General features: G+C 37.3%; 1 protein-coding gene across 1 annotated transcript in view; it reads left to right on the top strand.

Annotated features, from left to right (window-relative positions):
- The window catches only part of Csgalnact (Chondroitin sulfate N-acetylgalactosaminyltransferase), a 157,215-nt gene that overhangs the window by 877 nt on the left and 137,931 nt on the right, over window positions 1-18,407 (top strand). The window lies entirely within an intron of this gene.

Here is an 18,407-nt window from a genome sequence, read left to right on the forward strand (position 1 = left end):
CTCAGAACTACTAATAAACAAGAAGAATAGCTTTCTTGCATTGGTTCTTAGATGTTGTGGCCCCAAAAGAGGTAACTGAGTGCTAGGAGTGACGGGGAAGAATTGGGTGCTTGGCGCAAGAAGGAAATAAGTAACAAGATTATTTTTCAGGAGTGACAAGAATAGTTTTAAACATTCAGTGTTACCTGTTCATTTAATGCTTATCGTTGAATATAAAAGGGGAAGATATGTCATTAAACTCAAAGTTATCGCCGTATTAATGGAAGCAGTACGCACCTTTGACACGTAGGCCAGACATTTGAAAGGACGGTGGCGCATCAAAGATATTAAAAGCATATTAAATTAGATGCATACTTGCTGCTACGAGGTTCACAACTTTTGTCTGATGCCGAAAAGCGTAAAAATTAAAATATACAATATTTAAAATTTACCTGTTATATATTATTTTGAATGGGTGTGTATTTGGGTTTCTCATTAATGGACGACATAGACTGGGATGCTGAGAACAGTGTAGAGGATGTTTTTAACGTGAAGCTCTATAATTTACTCTTTTAACAAAATATTATTAAGATAATCAGATGAAGGAGGATTTGTTGGGTGGGACGTGTATCATGCATGTGAAGCAATGAGGACAAAATTTTGATTGGTAAGCCTGGAGAGAAGAGACACTTGAAACGCATAGGGGTGGAAACAGGGTTGGGGCGTGTGCTGTTAATGAAATTCGTGAAATAATTATTAAATTATTAAACAGACATTTGAATTGGAAATTTCGCTGTCAGACGTTGAGAATCAATTTATTTGGACCAATCATATCATATGCTGTTTAGTCCCTTTATACACTCATTCTACTCTCGGCGCCATGAAAGAAAGGAAGAAACAGACGTCTGCCACACAAAGTAACAAGTGACTTTCTCATTCGCCGATAACTTGGGCGCAGAATAGATCTCTCTTCCTCTCCTTCCCGATAAGCGATTCTTTTTTAGAATAAAGTGGAGATTTTTCAGCTTAGTGATGAAATCAGAATTGCATTTCTCTCTGAACTTGTTGGTAAAAAAAGATAATGCTTTGTTTATTTTGAAGAGATTTGTACCAATAATTATCACAGCAACCATGGCTAAACCGTTCGGAGGAGCTTTATAAAGGATGTACAAAACTGTTGTTATTTTGCACCATAAAACCTTTTGTGTTCTAAGTAGGTGCAGTCATATTAACCGCTATTACAGTACGTAATTAAAACGGAGGCTTCTGATGGAGTTCAAAATTCCAGTGTCATGAATTTGTCTCACGACTCTGTCTGCGTCTTTGTGTATTGTTTGAAAGCCTTCAGTGGGGGTTGGAAAGGAATAGAAACACGCAGAGGGCGGTAATCCGATTTGTGGCTTGTTAAGAGAGATTCCCTCGAAACCCAGGCGGATTCTTCACCTCCGATTTCATATGCTTGATAGACAGTCTCCGTGTATTACTTGGCGTCTCTTTTAAGCGTCAGGTTAAATTATCAACCCGGGAACTTATTTTACATAGTACAGTAAAACCTCTTTAAGTTGGACACTTGGGATTCCACGAAAATGTGTCCAACTTACAGAGGTGTCCAAGATAGAGGGAAAGAGAAATATCAGATTGTGGTCTAATGACAATATAATCTATTTACTTACATACACAAACTACTGTAGGCTTACTTGAATTAAGAATTAATGACAATAATATTAATAATAATCTTTTAAAGCCCACTCCCATGCATTGCACATTACATCCCAGCCTCAATAACATTTTCTAAAGTTAATTCCACCAACACAGTCTGAACTCAAATGCAAACACAGTACTGATGGAGTTAAAACTGTGTCTTCTTCAATACTGTAGTCCAGTTAAGGGTTCAGCAAAAGAATAGTTAAACACTTGCAATGCATTCCAATGATGGGTTCAATGCCCATAAGATAATCCTCCAGAGAGGAGGCATTCATCAGTCAGAAATTCAAAATGACAAAATATGTAACTGAAAAAGTTTCCCTGAAAAGCATCGAAGTTAAGTGCATGAACCTGTCCAACTTACAACAAAAGGGGTGTTCCAAGTTCCATGATAAAGGGGTGTCCAAGATATAGGGTATTGTGGACATGTAAAATTATAGGATATTAGCCGGTTCCAATTAGAAGTGTCTAATATAAAGGGGTGTCCAACTTGAGGGGTTTTACTGCATGACTTTCCGTGATTTTCCTCAGTGCATTCTGGCAAATGGTGGGATCAGAAGCGGGGCGTTTATGAAAACCGTGTTAGTCTGGCTAACACTTTAAAACGAAAAATTAAAATCTTCTGTTTTATTACCGTGGTCCAGCGGTATTCTGTACGCTGTAACACAGCAGAACCGATCATATGGAACGCGTTGTTAGCCAGCTAGTTAAGGATAACGCTCACCATTTCGAGATGTGAGCGCAGTATTAACAAGGGTATTAGATAAACCGGGTTTGAGGATGCGGACTGGATTAAACTTGCTCAGGACTGGTCCAATGGCTGTGCTCTTGTAAACTCGACAATAAAGTAAAATCGTGTTCAGGTTCCTGATCAGCTTAGCTACTATTTACTTTTGTATAAGGATTCTGCTCCAGTGAAGGTATTTATTTATTTAGGGACACATAAACGTAAGAGGTTTGAAGTTGGAATTTTGAGAGCTGTAACAGATGCTTAATGCCAATACAATTCTCAGTATTGTCCTTCCGTGGAATATTAAATGACATATTAATGGAGGTTTTTGTAGAAATGTACAAATTAAGTAAAAAGAAAGGATGAGGAAGGAATTAATAAACAAGAGAGCAATAGGGGAAACGTGTAAGAAGAATGAAACTTAGAGTGTAACAAAAGACAGGAAGATATTCGTAAGGGAAGCCAGTTGGAATTATACAAAATAAATCACACTTCTCTGAACATCTCAGCTTTATGGGATACTGCGCCGTGTAGTCTCGTAGAAGTTGGCCGACGTTTCAGAAGTGCTTACTGCCTCTTTCATCAGGATGGTAAATCGCCGCCGTCATAAACTGAGTATCTCATCTCATCACCATCTCATTTAAACTGCTATACGCCGGTCCAGTCACGTGTAGGATCTCAGGTTGTTATAGCATACGGGCTGGCCGTGACGTACTTTACTTTAAAACGTCGATGGAGCTCCGGTGGAGAGAAGATTAGGATGCTAACTCTTGCGAAATCTCCTCTATGTTGCTACTTCGAATCGTACCTGGACTGTCGTGGTATTGAAATTGGTCCTTTGCTGTAAGAGGGCGAATTCTCGCGCACGCTTTGTAAGTATTAAAATATTAATGCATAACCCCTATTATCTTTTATTAAACTCCCCTCAAGTTTAATAAAATACAGGCTTCGAGTATTCCCAGGGGTTTGCAGGGAAAATCTTACCTTGTACGTGATCTCTCTGGCCAGCATATAAATTAAGTTAGCACTCCTTACAAAGGTCGGTTGCACTTTAGTGAGAGGAAATTTATTTTCTATGTACATTTCCTTTCGTGATTTTTAGAGAGAGAAGTAATTTGCGTTTATTTCCTAATTAGCTGTTACAGTTAGGGAGCAACGTAACTGCATTGTGGTCTGAATGCTTCGGATTATTTTGTAAGTGTTTATACAGCAAAAAACAATCTTAGGCAAATGCCTGAGGCAAATTTTATATTAGGAAGTAGTTACTTTATTTTATAATTACGAAATGGGCCCCAGGAAGTTTTAGTAGCCATTCTGAACTTCGACAAGAAATCAGTTTTACTACAAAAGACAAATCCTAAGTTTGCGTCTATAAAAATGTTTTGTTTTACTTTTTATATTATGTATTTGTTTCATCGAAGCCATGAAAAGGTTTTTTTTTGGTTTTATGGTTATATTTTAGCATTACATACAGAGGGGCCCAAAAAATGTATACACACTTCAGAAAAACAAAAACCTGTATAAAAGCTTTAATACTAAATTTATACAGACATCAAGGGATGACCATAAGTCATGTTGTGTTTACATTTTTTGGGCCCCACAGTATTTGGAATTTTATAACGAGTGTAAATAATATTCATTCAGCCATTAATTCATTCCAGCTTAAGATAAAACCTATTGTGACCTCATACCATCTCATTGTAGGTTTCTTTAGTCTCTTATTTCGTTTTATATATTATTATAATAAAACGCGTATTAGAGAATGACACGCATTCGATTGTTTTACTTACATAATTCTTGTTTAATACATTTAATTATATTTACCATTAAGTCTGTGCAGTACAGTCCTTGAAAAGGTATGTCTTTATTTTGGATTCCGAAAGCTCATCACCACATTCACAAAATCACGCCGTTGGATCCGGTTTAAGTTAGTTGAATCCAGTTTACATCTTCAATCCCATTGTCATCATGATCTGTGCAGGATAACATTTATTTAGAATTTATTTTAACATTGTCCTTCCACCAACGCCTAGAAGTCCAATGTTATAAGACTTCCTCGTTCCATTTGACAAACGCCCGCGTAATATTGCATACTGCCCCGCTTAACAGTGGTGTCAGAGACGTTGCCCTGGAGGCACGGCGAACCCGTAAATATGAATAAAGTGTAAGAATTTAAAACAATAAGCTATAAATACATTTTTCATGTTTTGTACAGTTCAGGCAGGGCACACTAATTAGTTATAAACCCTTTTTATGCTGGATTTTGTAAACGAAGATACCTTTGTTTATTTGTGTTTAATACTGTAGTTACGAGAAACAAGTAATGTGACTTAACACAGAGAAATCAAGATAGGCATTTCTTACATTGTCGTTGTTAAATACTATACTTATTCCGATTTGAAGTGGCTGGTGCTCCCGAGCGAGGAATCTCGTTCGTAACACGGGAATGGTTGAACAGATTTATATATAAACCTATATATGCTAGAAGCGATCTCCCAACTTACATCCTTCTAGTCATGCCATTTTGTATTATTTAAGCTAGGTTAAGTGAAAGGGCATTGTTAAATAATCCAAGAATTAGTCGAGACGCTATGAATGAAACGACCCAAAATTGGAATAGTTTTGGAAAATTTGCGTGATTGTTGTAAGTTACTACGAGGTGGGGGAGGGGGGGGGCTGGTAGTTGGAGTGGCAGGGCTGGAATTGGGGGTTGTGTGCAGAGAAATGAGCAGCTTATTCGAACGTCCTTTGCAAGCATCAGAAGCAGAAGGGAGCAAAAATTAGACGTCTGCCGCAGTGCACAATATAATAGCAATTTTACACTCGGCTACTTGTGTGACGAGTAATGCATTGCTTTAATTTCAATTCTGTTAAAATCGCTTCACTCGGAGAATTTGTCTTTTTGTGTCGTAGGGAACACGTGAAAAGTTTGTGGTTTCGGGAGAAATACTTCCTGCTTTCTCATTTCTCCCTTTATGATCAATCGCGGGACTTCATATGTTATCATACGTGAGACTTGTTACGTATTGGACGACGACTTCAGTACAAATGACGATCGCGCACGGGACCACCGAAATGTCATATATGAATACTAACTGATGTACTGTTACATTATTGATATTAAATGTGCCAGAGTATCAGATCAGTGATGAAAGGATTAATTAATTTTGTCCTGGCTGACTGCCTCGTTCATGGCTTGAATAACCAATGTACGGTACAAATCTTCTTATTGATGTACAATTTAATTTCTATATGCGAGGCGCACACAATTTCTCTCTCTTCAAGCCTTTATATTGAATATTTAAGTTTTTCATAAACGGACTGTACATGTGAAAGCAGCGAGAAATTTAAGAAAGAGAAATACTTGATCAGAAATTATAATAAAAAGTATAGGGGGCAGAATTCTTGAATTTTTAATGTGCAGTTATCGTCGGAGAACGCATCCGTGCTATTTCCATATTTTAATCCAATAACAGCTTTGTTACTAGTTCGATTTATTCCCCCATTTTAACCCCCCCCCCGCCCTCCACCCTTTTATCCTACTCTTTACTAACATTTGCATTTCAAATGACACGAATTCTCCAGTCCCCCCTCCCTCGCCCCACTTCTGGTATAATCTTTAACATGCTTTGACGAACAATGCTTTTTGGTCTCGAATTTTCGTCTAGCACGTTCATGAGAGTTGTGATCACGATAAAGAAGAGGTGAGATGTGAACTTATCTAATTAATTCGAGGAATAATAAGGGTTTCTAAACCAAGTATCCGGTGGTAGCTCTGTGGAAGATGAACTTTGTAATCAAGGTTTAGTGCCAGTATAACAGTTTAATCTTCGCATGTCAGTTGCCACTGTAGTTATTAAATAATTACACGCTTCAGCATCAATTAGCAGAGTATAAGAGAAATGAGATAACGAAACACATTTTGGATACTTTTAATAAGGAACCTTTTATTTATCTTGTATTTCATCTCTTACTTTCAGCTTCTAAAGTTATATGCATGTACCCTAACCTGTCCAACATACATAAAGCGCGCTCTGACGCAGTGCGGAATACACAGCCATCTTTATAAAAGAGGCCTATTCATGAGATGATAATGTTGCGTCATTATTGTGTTGAATATATACTTGCTCAATTTTATCAGTCAAATCACAATAAAATATTATTATTAAATGTTAAAATATTAAAATATTATTACAATTAACATTTAAATATTTAAATATTTAAAATATATTAAAATGATATATATTTTTTTAAATATTTAAATGTTAATTGTAATAATATTTTAATATTTTTAACATTTAATAATAATATTTTATTGTGATTTGACTGATAAAATTGAGCAAGAAAAGAGGCCTAATTAACCAACAAACTGCAGGGAGCAGATTCCTTCTTGAGGAGATGAAATCTCTTAGCTGGTATTTTTTTTTTCGTTTCGTTATCGTGTTTACAAGAGTCGACAGCTAAATTCTATCCTCAACTAATGGAACAAGTCCAGGCCCTCGAACCATCTTTATTTAAGATTCGTTTCTTAATAGCTTGATATGTTTGTATAGACTTATAATTTTTATGAAATGTACCTTCTTTTGTGGGATCTTCGTTTTGAAATATGTTGTGCATATAAATTACTTTTAAAGGCGTATTTGACTGAAGACACATGAATCATATCTGTTTTCCTTCTTTGATTCCGTTGACTGTATGAGAAAAGGGGTTGAAAATTTGAAGTCCCTTTACGAATGAGGGTGCAGTATCAGGAAGTAAAGAGTCGACGATAAAATGGAGGACGGCTTCAATAGAAAGAGAAGAAAACGTTTTGTTATCTGTAAAAAGTGTTGGCGCGTCAGGCCTCAGTGAAATATTGGGGAGGGCGTGAGTAGCTTCTCACCTTTAAGCGTTTCTTTCCAAGAGATGCTTCTTCTCGTTCTGTTCTACATCAGCGTTTCACCGAACTTTTGTGACCGCCGAATCATTCTGGCTTCAGATATTACGACGGAGCCCAAAAATCAAAACTGAAGGCTTTATGTACTACTAGAAGTTTGAGAAAGGACCCTTACGTCTATTCATTTGCTTCAGTTACATAGTCGAATTTATCACCCCTCTTCATTATGCAGCTGTGATGCTGTGTTCTCTTTCAGCACATCTGAGGGTGACGTAATTAAGAATAAAAATATGGCTGAATTTTATTTTTACATGCATTCAAAACACACACACACAATTATACACCTTTCGAACTCCAGTGTTACGAAGTCATTTCACGTGTAATTACTCGAAAATCCCCAGTTCTTAATACAGATTTCATACTTTAAATGATTAAGTACAGGGCGTCCCAAAAAGATATATACACAATGCTGACGTGTGTAATGGTTGTCTGTATACAACTTTTTGGTACATGCTGTATGTGACATTTGAAAACGGGGCGTGTAACCAGATACAGCGAGCATGGTTCCTTAAAAGATTAATTATAATCAAATATGATTAACCATAAAACCCAATTAATTTTGCTCTCCTGTAAAACGTTTTTAGTCATACAAATCAGATCACTGCTAATTCAACCAGTGCATCTCAATATAATACAGCTCACTGAAATTCACTTCGCATTCGAGCAGTTTGGCATAACAAAAAGTTTTTGTTCTGTACATATCCATCGAGTGACAAACAGAAAACCATTATGACGCTATTACTCGTGATGCATTTGAGAGAGATGTGGAATTAGTTTTATGGTACGTAAAACAAAGCCTGCTGGAAATAGGTTGTTAGAATTATCTGTTGTTGGGAATGGAATTGATATAAAGGGAGGGAACGCTTTGCTGAATTGCATTTTTTTGTTGTAAAAGTGTCAAGCCTGCTTCCCGCCAGTCTGTATCCCTGATGCCACTGATGATGACCTCTTGAGGTCGAAACGCGTATGGCAATAGTGTCTATTATAGTGTTAATAGTTATTGGTTTTGTTCACTCTAAATTCTAATACACTGCACGGTATGCAAAGTTTTAAGATCACTTTAAAAGGATTAAAACGTTACGCGAATATGCTGATGAATCCAAACTAAATACGAGAAATTGGAGTCGTTGCTGCCAAACATTTCTCCTTAATCGACAGTGATTGGACATCCGCCATTCCGGGTAGTATTAGCTACTTTTACGGATAAGTAAAGTCACTGGAGTTTCTGTAGACTTTTCTGTGTTTCAAGAGGATAAATATATAAATGTTACTCAGTTCAGTTCGTGCACCGTTTACAATTGCCATTAACTACCCTGATGTCCACAATTTTGTATTATGTTAGCCGAATGCTGGTTATTTCTGTATGGACTTTAGCCCTTCGAAATGCAGTGTTTGAAAAATACCATTATTGAAAGTAAGTAAAAATGGAATTTATGTACCTCGCAATTAATACCAAATAGGAAACTGTTTTATCTTTATTCTTTTCCACTCTCCTGAATTTAGCTAGAATTGTGATTTTTGGGTTGACGTTTTAAATTTCATTGTTATTTTGTTGTGTCGAAGCTTATTATTTTTGTTTCATTATACTGTGACGAAGAGAACTAATATTTATGAGTTTTACTTTTTAGAATTTTTAATTTTAAACAGTGCCTTAGTCTTATACTGTCTGTGACGATTAATGTCTGTGGATCATTAATTTCTTTCTGAAGATACATTTTCTTTGCTGAACATTATTAAACATAAATGTACTTGACTGAACAGATGTTAGAATTTGAATTTGGAAAAGAAATATAAATTTAAAAAGTAAAGAAAAGTTCTTGAAACTTGGAAATGGCAGTCTACCCTTCACTTGCATTGTCATCTCTCCATGCAGTGTCAGACTTTCTAGAATGTCACATATATAGCGCACACCCCACATCTGCTCATACGGTTTCATATATTTTAACCCCCCCCCCCCACCACCATTTCCTCTTTCAAAGTTTTTCCATTTTATTTTCTTCTGACGTTTCGTGTATTGTATAAGGTCACTTGTTTCTTGTTTTCTGAGAGGTTCCTGCCTTAGATCTTGCTGTTAAAGAAAGTTTTACTTATTTTTTATCGTTTTGTACCATCATTGATGTATGTTCTTATAACTAAAATTATTCATCCTACGTTTGTAAGGAAATAATTAATTTGTTCTGAATTTTTTTTGGAATGTGTTGTGTTTGTAACACGGCAGTTCCGTTTTAATTTTCGGGTTATAATGAAGGTGATTTTTACTGGTAGACTATTGGGAAGGGCCTGTTGAAATTCGTCAGAAAATCAGTTCTTTCGTATCTCTTCATCTCTTATCCACTTTATTACTTTTCTTTGTCTTTTTCGTACCATTGTTACATCTATTTATCGTATGTTTTCCGTTTCATATTTGAACATTGTTGTCACCCATATTAGAAGTAATGCTTTTGTAAAAGTTGCCTTATGTTAACAACAATTGGGAGTAGAACATTTTGCGATCTGGTGTCATTACTGAAAACCTTAGGGCTATGTGAGCACAACCAAACATGAAAAAAGCAAATCGACTTCATATTGCAGCCTAATTATTATTATTATTAAGTGTTCTGTCTTACGACAGGTCCATTGCTCTGCCCAAAAAGAGCTCTCCAGTTGTCCCTATTCTCGGCTTCTATAATATTCTTTTCTCAGTGAATGTGGAATTCCTTTCAAGATACGCTACAGTGTAATACTACTATTCTGATTGAATATTATGTTTAGTTTCGAAATATGTACTCGAAGCCTCTCCTTCTACTGATTACCAAATGGTATAGAATGAATCGAAGCCATCAGTGGGATTAAATTAATTATGAATCAGATTGTCAGTTATTTGGCTGCCAACAGTAGACATGGAGTAATCCGTCGCAAATCACCCGAATGATATGCCACTTCATCACATCCATATAATCGATATCGATGTTCGGTTATGAATGAATATTTCGTATTAGGCCTATGTGAAATTCAGGCAGATGGAATTGACTCAGGATAAACCATGTTGAAGTTTCGGGTTCTGATACTAGTTTTGAAAGGTTGATTTCTGAGGAAATGTTTATTTAATTATTATTGCTGATGCGATCCAAAATTAAATTTGCCAGATTAATCTCCGTTTACATTCCTAACACAGAATTTAATCCAGATCATTTTAATTAACTCTGGAAATTAAAAACGCAGATATGTTTTACAGATACAACCTCCTCATCATGCGTTAATTTTATTTTCTTTGCACAAGAAAAAAAGAAAGAATAAAGAGACGAAGAAACGCAGAAAATTTTGTGTAGACACTGTGCGCTTACATCCGTTCACACTTTTCTTGCCTCAAGCAGCTTTAGAATACGAGAAAGTCACGATAATTAGGCTAATGAGCTCTTAGTTTCCGCATTTCTTGCGCCAAAGCGAACTGCTGTATGCAGCATTGTTATTCAGAGCTTTGTATTTTAGCATCTCCTCCCCCCCCCCCTTCCACCCGATACTACAGTGACGTATTGCAGTGTGACGAGTTCTGTTTTATCAGCATTCACTTTTTTCTTATTTCCCCATGCATTGCTAAAAAGTAACCAATAAAAGTACCCATAGATTCCATTTCCCAGGGGCATAACTGTCAGACGGATTTTCCTATCTCTGTTTGAAATGAGTTTGTAAATTGTGGCTCTCAACCCAGTTAAGACAACAAAACAAGTTTAATTTTATCTGCACGGAAACAAATTGGAACAAGATTCATGATGAAACAGAAAAAACTCTTGAAATTCTGGCATTTGTTCTCTTACCCTCAGTCTGTGTTCCTCTCTTAAGGTTGTGAATCGAGTTTCACACTCACGTAAATAATCATCTGTGCCCAGGGATTAAGTCCATCTAGGTTAGCATCATTCCAATATAAATGAACAAATACATTTACATTTTTATATATTTTAATCTTTGAAGAATGGGAGATAGAATATAATGAATATAGATAATATTCTAGAAATTTAATTACCTCTTTATTTATTATTATTATTGAAAGTAATTTTTATTTGTTATTGTATTCCCCAAATATTTGAAGCTTTTCACATTATCGAAGGACTGAGATAGGCAGTGTCTATTTACGGTCTGTATTAAGTTGAATAAAGTACAAATCCTGAAGTAATTGGAAATTCTTTTAAGTTTGTGGAGAGGGAGGGACGTGGGTGGTCTCAAAGGCAAGGGGCAGTCATAGCAGAGACTCAAATGGATTCTAAACTTTTGGCTCTCGGTTGAGCTTCAGAAAACTTCCCCATTTACTTTTAAAGCTAAGACAAACAACTACAGAAGTCAGAACTCAAATATTTACCCATTTATATAGGATTAATTAAATCCACTGTGCATCCAGCATCGGCAGAATGTGTGGTACTTGTCATTCGTTGAGAGAAATAGGACTTAATTAAGAACCGAGATATTAAATGCAATGAAAGTTTTGCAGTGGGAAGTCGTTCGACACTCGACGGAAATTTCTTGGTATACTTCTGACTTGTTTTTAAATAGGTTGCTTAGATACCATGACCGAAACGTCACAAACGAGGAGAGAGTTTCTTTAATTTTGTTTTGTATACCATGTTTTAAGGTTTAAATTTACAGGATCATTATTATGTAAAGTATCAGAACAAATATAATGTTATATATATCGTTGTTTCTTCAGGTTTGCGTGAATAAAACGCATAGAAATATAAACTCTAGGTCAGTGGAGACGTTTTCCTTTGTGTCTTCAGGCGAATATCGTGATTGTGCCTTCAAATTATATACGAGCGCGTCTTCGCAAACCATTACTTACTCATTATCATCTTCCAATCTGATTCGTCGCTATATACCATTTGTAGCTGAAATAGCATTTAATAACTCATCAATCAGTGGGCCTAAAATAATATAGTTGATGTAATATGAACATGAAATTCGTGGAAGAAATCTTCACTATCTACTGTTTATAAAGTCTTGTGTTAAGCACATCTCATGAAGTGCTTTGTCTGCTCAAGTTTATTACTTCCGATGCCTTTCCAACCGAGTATCAAATTCACAAGTTCTCCGTATATGTAGGTTTCCCCCATAACATAAGGGGTAGTAGGCAGAACGCTCTACACCCAAACATTTCCACTTTGTAAGATATGTATTATTGTGACGTAATGAAATTCGTCTTGTGCAAACACTAAGTTTCCTTTCATCTTATTTAGGTTGATAATGAAGAGGCGGCTGTGTTAATGCAGTATTATCCTTCCTTACTTGTAGGCTATTAGAACCAATTTGAATAATATACCATAGGAGTCTGTTTGTCCTTCACCGTCTGTGTTTCGTATAGAATTTGAATAACATAGTGTTGTGGAGGTGTTGTATTGTTAATACTGGATTAGACATGTGTATTTAACAATTCTGTTAATGAAATATACCAAGTATTCTATAAACAGGGTATCTACGTCGCAACCATTCCCACCAGAAGCTCTGACACAGCTCAAGATCCTAGCTCAAAGACAAGAAGGAAATGTCTGTGGTGTTGAGATTCTAAGGGATTGTATTGGTACTTTTCGTGCGAAATTATTCAAAGATAAAAGTAAACGTCTCTTTTTATTTCCATTCTAAGTTCTTGTTGAAACCCACAAATATTCAGCACGAAAACTGGAGAGTTTATTTTCTGGAAATGAAACATGCGTTATGAGAAGGCGTGACAGAATAGTGGTTGACTGTATGCATGAAATTTCTTAGAAAGTTACTGCAGGTTATTAGATAAACAGTATGTGAAAATGTGGACTGGATTCGCATGGGTCAGGACAGAGACGGGCTCCTCTGAACGCTTCGGACGAAGAATTTATTGACCAGCTGAGCGACTGTTAGCACGGTCTTAGATATATATTGTACTTTTGAAAAACTCACGTGGTTGTAGGGAAACGTAAACACGGACTTCGCGTATGTGCTTTGTATTCCTTATTTTCCCCGCTCTCATTCGCATCGTGTCTTTCAAAGATGGATTTCGTGTGCGGAATGTAGATTAGGCCTTCATGCACCTGGGATATGAAAGGTAGAGATTGAAACATCACAAACACTCTCTTCAGCTGTCACGTATTGGGCCATCTGGCCTGTTCCGGTTCAAAAATAATTCTGAAATAAGGTATTTTGGTACGACATATTGAGTGAAAGAACGTCCCATCGGCGCCGACCCAAAACAGGAACGTGGGAACAGGATTCGAAACAGATGTCTCAGTGTCTACAAATTTGGGACTCTGTAATGATACACACGTAGTTAAATAAAAGTTGTAATGCAAATTATACAGAATATTTCCAGTCACTGCCCTTTTGGCAAGTAGCTGGAAGCAGATCTGCGGCTCTCGATGTGAACATTTCAATACGAACAACAGAATACAGTCTTTTTGGCCTCTAAAGTCTGAGGTTTTTTAACAAAGATTTTTTTAAGTTCATAAGTTTTATAGCTTTAAGTGGAATAGGAATATGATAATGAATGGAGAGTAGATAAGGATTTATAAGGAGATTTGAGGTTCTCACAGCCGTGAAGATGTCACTTTTAGTCTGATGGATTGTAATGTCGTGTGAACTCACAGGCACAAGAATATAAAAAAGTTCTGGAGGGTCATACTGCTTCCATATTGAGACCTGAAGGCAATATATTTCTCCGAAACCTACAAGTCCTCCGGCGTTTGAATCCATAAGGACAATATCGACAATTTAAAGTAAATTACTCCTTAGATATTACATCGGCGTTCATTTGGAGGTACTGAAGAACACAGCGGAAGGCCCGAGGCAGACAAGCGCTAACTGTGACTCGAGTAGACATACATACAACCAGCCCGCGCTGCTTGTAACGCTGTTGCTCGCCACAGACCGCGTGATTCTTACGTCTTCAGGTGACAGGACGTCGTCCTGCGTGAATCCCAATTCCTGCCATTTCGATCGGAGTCAGAGGAAACGAGTCTGGAGAAAAATGTGTTCTTCGTCACAGCGAAGATGCCCTGTGGGCAGCAGAGGGAAGAAGGTAATTAAAAGAAAAGGGACAGAATAGTGAAAGAGAGATGGCAAGAAAAGAAGAAACAAAAGAGTGGAAAAAATGGATAAATAAAGGAAGAAATAGAGTGGAAGGAAACAAGTAGAGAGAAGGAAGTTCTGATTCTCGTGTTGTGGACTGTGGTCCTCTGAGCTGTGACGCTGTGCATGTGGTATTGTGGGTTCTTTTTTACCAAACCTAATGTAATTTCTGGCAACAGAGGTCACACTTTCTGACGAAATGTTGGCCTAAACACACAAGACTACACGTCATCATACCTCAGTAGACCGCAATCTGCGTTTTCATCGCCGTGGGAACCTCGAATCTTCTCATTCTTGACAACTCTGTTCCAGCTGTCGATGTTGGATTTCGTCGTGAATAGTGAATAGTTAAGAATTTGGAAGGAAGGGTTCGTTGAATCTTCAAAAATGGGCCTGATGCAACGTGATTTTCCTGGCGATACTGAGTAAATGCATGAGGACAGTAATTGGAGATTTAAACTGATTATGTAAGACTTGAGGTTCTCACAGCGGTGAGTATGAAGATTTCCGTCTTCTGGGTTGTTGCGCTGTGTAGTCTGGTCGATGTTTACAAACGTTTCGGAGGTCATACTGCCTCCGTCATCAGGGCGATGAGTATGAAGATTTCTGTCTTCTGGGTTGTTGCGCTGTGTAGTCTGGTAAATGTTAACCAACGCTTCAGAGGTCATACTGCCTCCATCATCAGAGTATGAAGATTTCTGTCTTCTGGGTTGTTGCGCTGTGTAGTCTGGTAAATGTTAACCAACGCTTCAGAGGTCATACTGCCTCCGTCATCAGGGAGATAAGTATGAAGATTTCCGTCTTCTGGGTTGTTGCGCTGTGTAGTCTGGTCGATGTTTACAAACGTTTCGGAGGTCATACTGCCTCCATCATCAGGGCGAGACAGTATGACCTCTGAAACGTTGGTTAACATCGACCAGACTACACAGCGCAACAACCCAGAAGACGGAAATCTTTAAACTGATTATCTCCAGATTTAGAGTGTTACCGCTAAAATAACCTGCTCAGGATAAAGGGGAAAACATTAAAGACAGAAAAAGATGGGATTGTGCAAGAGATGCAAGGAATTGAAGAGGATGGAAGGGGGAAGGCGAAAGTAGCGAAGAAAGGAATGAATAATTATAGTAACGATACGTGGAAGAAGTAAGAGGTAGAAGGAAGGGAAAAGAACGAATTTAAGAAGAAAATAATATAAGGAAGGTTGAATTTTAGAAAACGTGGAGAATGGCAGGGGAAAGGAAGAAGCGAAATATGGAGCTTAAAATGTAAGAAGAAAAGGAAATAAATAATGAACGTGGAATCAAATAAGGAAAGGAAATGAAAGTACATGAAGGGAGGTTGATAATAACTGTAGGCCAAACGTGAGCCGGACGTGATAAAGTGTCAATAATGCAGCTGTTTGCAAAGCTTTCTGTGTCCATTACTGTAACATTTGTGCCATAAAGAGCAGTGGGCGTGCATTTATGACCACAGGAGGCGGTAAGAATGTGAATGAATCGTGCCATTTATACAGCACACAAAATGAACGGACGCTACCATGAAAATTCTCATACTAGAAAATTTGTCAGTGTTGAAACGTAAAAAGAACAATTTTATATGAAATTTATATGTCCATTTGTAATTGCTATGCTGACATCTTTCGTGAGCAGAGTCATTATTTTCGTGAATTATTGTCGGTAATAAAATCGCATGGTCGCCATGTTGCTATAGTTCTTGGAACTTCTTATTCATCAGGCAGTTACGAACATCATGGGATTTGGTCATATATAATAGGTTACATTGAATATAATATACGTAAGTACACACAAAAAGAGATTAAAACTGCTGGGAACAAATTCAAGATTTCGTGCTTTCGGGACGGACAACGAGGCCGAGAGGTTAGCATTCGTCTTATCGGGAGGTCCCGGGATCAAATGTCGGCTCTTTAGATTCGGTTATTCTTACAGGGGTTTTCCTCAGTATTTCCAGAAAAATCCGGGAGGAATATCTTCTTGTATATTCTTTCCATCTAATTATTATTTTCTTAAGCTGTCGTACGACACCATATAGGCCCAGTCTGAAACCACGCAAGTATGAAGCTCTGGGGTTTGATTAGCGGACCCTGTGCAATGTGCCAGCCACTCTGAGTTCTGCGCTAATTCCTGTAGCACGTATCTGGGCTTTCAACGAGTTCCTGTGAGTTAATGTATTCCTCTGCATATCGGATATCCCATTAACACATTGTACTTCGTCATATTGAAATGCTAATTTGTTATTATCTCGTTATTTCAGTATGCTATCAGAATCGCGATGTGAATAAAACATAGTCGACCACGCATTCACATTAATTCAAATGTTGAGGAACTTTCAGAAAGGCATGTGAATGTAGGATTCCACTCGCAAAGTTGTTTCGAGATCTGGTGCAGCGAACGGGATTTGTTCTGGTTTTCGAAAGTGTCCCCAGGTTGGGACTGTATTTTCCCGGGTTTTGAACTCAGGATGGTTGCTGCTATATCCAACTTTTGTTTTGAGATGTGTTATTTTCAATTGATTTTAATACATTAGGAATAAATTGAAAAGGAAACGCATAGGGAGAGAAAGAAACAAACAAGAGGGTTAGAAGAAAAGAGATTTAAAGAAAGAAAATGGGCAAAGAGAGGGAAATATAAAGCAAAGGAAAGAATAGGATGATGAAATCACCATCAAGATACAACATTTATGTCATGTCGTTTAAAGACTTTAGTTTTCTGCAACACAAACTTTTGCGTAATGCAGAAATATTTCACTCTTCTAAATATTTGTCAGAAACAAAGACCTCTTTTGCCCCCCCCCCCCCATTCCCGTGACAGGAATATCAGTATGGCTTGAGGATGCTGTCATGTTAAACGACACGTATTATTACTATTATTTATTGCAATGCTTCCCAGCCGGTGTGTGTCCAAGTGTGCTGGAAAATTTCGAAATCCTACGAGAACAATAGTTTTCAGAGTGTGGTAACAGTACAGTTCTTGTTCAGTTTCGTTTTGTTGTCTCGTCAGTTTGCTATTTATTTATTACGTATTGTCACATCAGTATTTTTCCATGTATTTCTCATATAAAACACAGTTTAATAGAGAGATAATTATGAAGGATGTTAGAAGAATAGCAGTAAAGAGAGAGAAATCGAGTAATAGCGTCTTATTCTTAGAAGGCTCCCAGCCAATGCCCACTCATCCTGATAAGAATGGGATGAAAGTGAATAAGTCAGAGTGATAAGCAGTAAAAGCTTGAGACAAGGACAGCGGAACTTTTATTTTCTCATTAGTGAATTTTTAATTTATAATTTGGGAATTTACGTAATTTAGTGACCTCAACAGGAAGGGACAAATAAAAGAAATGAGAAAGTACTAAAGGGGAAAATGGAGAAAGGAGATAGAAAAGGTACAAAATGGATGACGGAAAAGGCAGGATGAATTATTTATTATCGAATTTAATCGGCTTTCTAAACTAGTTTATATTTATTACAGATTGCGCTTTGCTGAATCGTCCGGGGTTTTTGATAGCGTGTGCAAAATTTTGAAATAACTTTCGTTAGTACGATGAATACTGTTTAGTGTGAGGCGGGTCTGTGTTGCAAATTTTTTCTCATTGCATTAACATCCGAAAGAAATCGAACTTTGTGCGTAGCTGGCTGAGGTTTTTAGGAATTGAAGAAAAGGCGCGGGCGGGGATCGGGAAGTGATCTATTTTTATTTTAAACCAGAGTTGAACATCTTGACTGATGTTACAGCTATAAATTTTATTCACATCCCCGTCGCTCTCATACGTGCCGTCTTCCCCTTCCGCTGAAGATCTGCCCTGCTGTCTTGAAGTGTAGCAACACGTGGTCTGCGTGAACAGAAGGCTCGCGATAGTTATACTAGTGACTACAGACTACTAATAGTTCCAGGTAGATCCTGGCAAGTTAGTATTAGGGCGAGACACCAAGTTTCACACCCATATTAAAATGCAGAATTGAGCTCCTGAAACGTATTTGTT

This window comes from Zootermopsis nevadensis, unplaced genomic scaffold, assembly GCF_977971745.1.
Source record: "Zootermopsis nevadensis isolate Lab colony 2312 unplaced genomic scaffold, Znev_1.0 Znev_ptg000012l, whole genome shotgun sequence".
NCBI lineage: Eukaryota > Metazoa > Arthropoda > Insecta > Blattodea > Termopsidae > Zootermopsis > Zootermopsis nevadensis.